Source organism: Rhynchophorus ferrugineus, unplaced genomic scaffold (assembly GCF_030347505.1).
Source record: "Rhynchophorus ferrugineus isolate W39M unplaced genomic scaffold, kcgeb_rfMv2 rfM2, whole genome shotgun sequence".
Taxonomy (NCBI): domain Eukaryota; kingdom Metazoa; phylum Arthropoda; class Insecta; order Coleoptera; family Curculionidae; genus Rhynchophorus; species Rhynchophorus ferrugineus.
Window position 1 is genome coordinate 2,958,457 of NW_027472581.1, and position 6,934 is coordinate 2,965,390.

Sequence of the window (6,934 nt, forward strand, 5' to 3'; positions counted from 1 at the left end):
ACTTTATAAATCAATTTTGAAATTTCGATTTTTTTGTCCATAAAGTAAAACAAGTACGAAAGGAGAATTTTCATACAGTAACATGTTAAAAGATCTGTGATTTCGTTTACTAACCTTCAAATGACACATGCAACAATTCAACTGTTACATAATTAAAAATATTTTAAAATCAGCCGAAAAAATAAAAATTAAACAAGGCATGGCAATATTGTCGTATACCTTAAGAGTTAAGTTAAGAGTTTCAGTTCATTTTAGTTTTGATTTATAGTGAAATTCTAATCTAAATGAGTTAGTGAAACAAAATTGCTGTCAAATATAAATTATTTTAGTATTATAGTACATCTAGTGCCATATTGTAGGTTAGGTTTGTGCTTTATTATATTTACATTGAACTCTTTTCCATACCACCTATGAGATTACATGAGAGTTTTTGGATGTAGCAGTGTTCCTTGAAGGCCTCATCCACCTAATTTACTTTATTTTATTTTCACTAGGGATCATATTTACTTATTCCGTTTAGTTCTTTCCTTCATTGCTGTGCTTTCTTGTCATGTCATTCTGATTTTCCTGTATTTCTCCTTAGTTTCTTCTGTTAGTATATAGATAAAATTCATGTAATACAACCATTTATCAAATTCTTTCAGTATCTCCTCTCTTTATTTCTTCAGTATGTCTGATGGAGTTCAGCCAAAGCGAAGTTGTTATTGTATACTATGCTTAGTTCCATATATCCAAACAGTTCCTGCTTGTATATCATTCCCGATCTTCATGTTGAAATAATCATTAACTAATTAATAATCATTAACTAATTAATAATCACTGCATATCAATTCAATTGGATTGATATGCAGTATTAAGGAGGAAAACAGAATACAATGGCCATATTGTATAGTCATCTGATGTATGTCACGTATCTTTTTTCAGTCATATATCTAAAAAAGTAAATTACATAAAACAACTCTGCTCCAGGAACAAAACAGTTCATGTTTCCAGGATGAAGTTATTAATAAATATTATGTTTAAGAAAACATAGTGATTGAATTTTTATAAAGGGAATGCCTAAAAGATGCATTAGACTTATTCGATGGTGATCTTTACATCATTAAATTCCTTTATGACCCCACAATGTACGAATTAATGTTAAAATAACTGTATTAAATTCTGTTTATATTGCAACAGTTATTCATTATTTTTTACACTTCATAACAGTTATCTCTGAGAAAGTTTACATCATGGTGTTCTTGATAAATCCGCTTCGAATGAGGACAGGTCTATATCTGTGAATCCAGTATTATGTTAATTTTTTGAGGTATTTTAGTCCCAATGTGCATACTAATATTCCATATAACTGTAACACGATAAAGAGTATTTCAAATAAAAACCGCGGCAACTTAGTATACAACAGTATCGAACAAAGTAAAGCGCCAAAACAATGTTCGCCGGTTTATATCGTGTGATTATTATCACTAATGTTTTAAAGACATTTGGAGGCGTTTGGCAACCAGTCAAATTGTAATGGCGAATTCGGTTACACGTTAAGACGCAAGTGACAGTATTGTATCTCTTTTTAATTATAATAAACCTTCAAAAAAGCCTGCTTTTAAATCGACTCCAGTAGCAAAGAGAAGATACACATGGTAATGTAATACCCGACAAGTTAGTACCAAGTAACAGGTCAATTGAAAAGATCCCGGCCTGACACATAGATGGCGCTACTAGAATTAAATCCATATATTTTTAGTTAGCCCTAACCCTCGAAAGAAGCGCGCATAAATTTGACAGCTCTCGGATCACTAGTTTGTGAATTATAGCATTTTGAGTGAAATAACTTTTGTTATTGTGAAAAAATTCGATAGAAAGGAATTTCGCGTGTTGATAAAATATTGCTTTTTGAAGAGAAAAATTACAGTTGAAGCAAAAACTTGGCTTGATGCCGAGTTTCTGAACACTGCCCCAGGAAAATCAAACATCAAGGATTGGTATGCTAAGTCTAGACGTGGTAAAATGAGCACCGAAGGCGGTGAACGCAGAGGACGCTCAAAAGAGGTTGTTACCGACGAAAACATTTAAAAAATTCACAAAATTATTTTGAATGACCGTAAATTGAAACTGAATGAAATAGCAGACACTCTAAAGATATTAACTGAACGAGTACATCATATCATTCACGAATATTTGGGTATGAGAAAGCTCTGTGCAAAGTGGGTGTCGCTCGAGCTCACTTTTGACCAAAAACAACGATGAGTTGATGATTCGGAGCAGTGTTTGAAGATAATCAAACGTAATAAAACCAAGTTTTTGCGTCGATATATGATAATGGATAAAACATGGCTCCATCATTTCACTCTGAAGTCTAATCGACAGTCATCTGAGTAGACTGCACACGATGAACCCGCTCCAAAGCGTAGGAAAAGGCAACAGTCGGATTGGAAAAGACTGTATGCGATAATTTTCATTGACTATCTTTGAAAAAGGAAGGACCATCAACAGTGACTATTTCATAACGTTAATGGGCCGTTTAAAATCGCTGAAAAATGACCACCTTTGAAGAAAAAGAAAGTGGTGCTTCACCAAGACAATACACCGTATGAAAAATTCATGAGTTGGGCTTCGAATTGCTTCCTCATCCACCGTATTCTCGTGATCTAGCCCCCATCGACAATTTTCTGTTCTCAGATCTCAAAAGAATGCTCGCTGGGAAGAAATTTTCGTCAAATGAAGGACAAATCGTACTACACAAATGGTATCGAAAAGTTGGAGGGTCGCTATAGTCAGTGCATCACCCTTGAAGGGAATTATGTTGAATAAAAAAAACTAATTTTGCCAAAAAATGTGTTTTATTATGATAGACCGGAGACCTTTCAATTGACCTGTTATGCAGTTCGCACGCTCAGGTACACATAGTGGTATTTGGGAAACAAGAAGAGCTTTTCTAGCTTTGTAATATAATTTTAGGCAATATTGTAACAAGTCTAAAACTTTAAAAATATCAGTGCCTAGAAATAATAATAACTAACTTGACTAAAAATTAAAATAAATACAATATTGATATACTTATAAAGATATAGTTTAAACTGAAAAGGGATTTTAAAATATCAAACCGAGACCAGATATGTAGCGTCCTAGACAGACGTGGCTCCTCTCCGACATACTGTTCAAAGCGAACTTCGAGCGAAATTAGATTTTTGTGTCTGAATGAAAGAGAACAATCTTTGAGCTGGCTGCACATAGTGCATTATTATTAAGTGAAGCGGAAGACCGCCTTACTTCCCGTTCAGTTGCGTCTAAAGGAGATTTTCCATAAAAACGTCATGAAAAACGAGCAGTGTTCAATTAGTTGTCAAAGCCTGCACTTCGGAGATAGCGGCAAGGAAACAATTTTAATCTCTCGATTATTAATGGGACCGAAAAACATCCCTTTTCAGTTAAAAACAAATTAGCTGTAGATCCCTGGAAAAGGCAAGAGCTGATTGTAAGATAATCAATGTTTACTTTTTACGCATATTTTATCATTCACATTCCACTTAGTTGCATAAGTACCAGTTTGAGAATTAAGTTAAAAAACAAAAATAAAAAGTAATTTTAACCTTACCAAAAACATTATCAATATATTGCAGATATGGAAGTGTTCAGTACAATCTATTTTGAGGATATATAAGTCGGTACATTCTATTTAACAAAAATAGATGTATAAGAAATGCGTTACAATGGCATGTAAAGTTAAAACTATTAATTTGTATAATAAATCGGTCTTAGTTCTCTATTTCTTAATCATAATTTGTCACTCTTTTATATCATATTTTTATATGCGATAAATGGCAAAGGAATTAAAGGTTGGCTATTTAGTATTAATAAAGCTGAAGTTAATATCTTGTTAAGTATACTATTAATTTCTACGTTATATATATATCTTCTATATATATTGCCTCCCTTTTTTACGAAAACGGAGGCACCTGGAGGCATGGCATTTGGCACGGTTAAAGCTTAAATAGAAGAATATAATTTTTAATATTTTTGTGTAAAATGCGTTACAAATTAATAAATTCCAATAAAACGAATAAGATCAAATGAATCTAACAGGAAAAGCAGTAAGATAGGTGACACAAAATATATAAATATGTATTGTATACCATCTCATATACTATAGATTATTCGTTGTTTCTGTTGTACATCTTGGACGCGTAAGTTTTAATACCAAAATCAGGCAGCATTCTTAAAAAAGAATGATTTGTTCTCTTAGCGTACAAGATACTTATGATTTCCAAATCTGCTTTTGCTTTAATTTGATTTCTGAACAGAGAACAGCTGACAAAAATGGTTTTTGTTTAAGGACTGATAGTAAGTGATATGGTTCTGGAGATACAGATGTACTATAGATTATTAAGATTTTTCTGAAAATTCTAGTGGTATTAACTCATTAGTAAACACATTTCTTAACAAAGCACTAACCAGGTAATATAACTATTGCAGGTAATATATATTATACGTTAAGCAAGAGTTAAAATTAATGTTGGAAATAATATTAACAGTTATAAAATAGTACTATAGAATTTTAATTCTTCATTATTTGGTGAGTTGTTAGTTCCCACGTGGGATAAAAGTAACAAGCACTAGATAAATGAATGCCTTGGAAGACAAATTAAGGATGAGTTAATGATCGAAGCCTAGAATAAATGAGCAAAGAACAATGCAATTTTATTTTAAAATTGAGGTAAGGAAATTATTGAATAAGTACACTTATTAAGAAATATACAAATTGATATATAAATTGTAAACATTTTATTCTTTGAACCTTGTATCAAATATTTTGATTAATTAATTTATAGCCCGAAGTTTTAAAAAATTAATGGATAATTTAATAACTGTAAATATATTCTTTTAATATACATTTCCAAATTGTAAAAAATAAATAACCTAGTTGAGTTCGTTCTTGTTTTAATATACCAATATGTATTAGTTCATTTATTATACCATACTTATGTTTATAACTATGGAATAATAAATGTTTAACATTAAAGAAAAGAGAGATCGTGCATACTTATATTTGATGCTTTGAAGTTGTTACAGTTCTGAAAATAATCTTATTTATGATACTTTGTCATTATGTTCAGAGGCCCAGTAATTCACACTTATTAATATTTCGTTAATTATTGAATTTTTATCTAGAATTTAATTTGAAATATATTTGTTTCCTTTGTTAATAGAAAATAGATTTAAGTAAATACAATTTAAAAAATGTAAGTGAATGTTAGTTCGTGAGATAGTTTGCATATATTTTAATGTTTTAATATACTATTATATTTAATATGTTTTAATATATAGATATTATATTAGGTCATTATGTCACATGCATTTCTTGTCTTATATTGAAAATACTGTGAAAACAAATTTCGGTGATATATCATTTTAATATTAGTACTATATTTTTATATATATTTTTTATATTATATATACTCTTTTAAGAGAGAAAGATATGACATGACACATGATTAATTTAATACACTGTGATCGTACTTATGCAACGAGCGTGTACTGTATAAAATATATTAAACTTTTTGGTGTAATTACTATTTTTAATTATTTATTTTAGTACCTATTGTGCCTAATAATTTTACATTCCTTTTTATTTGTTTTCCAACTTGCCGGCTTCGTCTCGCCCACATAAAAATAAATATTATAGTTTGAGTGTCATTTACAGGAGAATTTGCCCCGTTTAAAGTTTTCAAACGGGAACGTTGGTTCTCGCATTTTAAATGGATCGGCTTTAATGGAAAGCGGAGAGCTGGTAGGCGAGAATTTGGACCGCACGTCAGAGGAAAAGACCCCGTTATATTTTATTTCTGCGTCTCTATCTACATTTCCCCGGAGCCTCATCTATTCGTAATAACAGAGACAAAAAGAAGTGATATACCATCAATTCCGAATCCGATGGCTTTTATCTCTCCGGATACTGTTATAAATCATTTGAAACTGCAATTAAATTAAGCAAATGGTTAATGGTACTTTGAAAGGGATTACATAAATTTTATATTTATCGGGCTTGAACCGAGTTTTACAGCAAGTGAACTGGAATGAAAATGTATAGGTAAAACCTATATATTTTCTACTCTATGAACATATATTTTAATATTTTATCTGGTTCGAAAATCCCAAAGGCAAAAAGTCAAACGTTAGTCTAAGAAAATCATCAGCATTGATACCGAAACGGAGACTTCATGACAATATGTGGAATTTATCAGGATGGTATCAGTAAGATATAGTGGCAAGATTATGAAGTGCTAAAACCAAATAAATCTGTTGATGCAGATGTTCCAATTGTTGAATAAAATACTAATAATAGCAAGTACCAGCGCAAAAGTCATTCTCTTGCATGACAATGCTCGACCACATGTGGAAAGTGTGTTGAGTATAGACTGAAGTTCTTCTGCATTCAGCTATACTACCTACGATGTATGAGGCATGGCTTGACGATGCAAGGTTTGATACTTCTGAACAAGTTGCCACGTTGCCAAAACGATGGGAAAACGTTGTAGAAAATTATGGAGAATTAGTAGATTGATATCAGCGTTGTTAACTTGTGGAGAATTCCCAAATCTGCGGGTTGGTCTCATGTATGTGAGTTTAGTTTGGGACTGGAACTATGTGAGGAAAGGCGGGGATTTTGACATCTCATCGTACATATAATATCGATAATCTACAGTCGAACACTTCTACATAATATAAATTGTAATAAAAACAGGAGAAAGTATGGAAAATGTGAGAAGATATGAAAATGCACCTTACAATGTTCTTGTAGATAACTATAGAACATATCAGAAATTTTATATTAGATTGTCCTCAGATATTAATAAGTGATTTCGGTTATCGTTTATTTTATTTTACAGCTGCATATATTGTACAGATTTTTAAATTTTAAAATTTGAAACTGCATTTA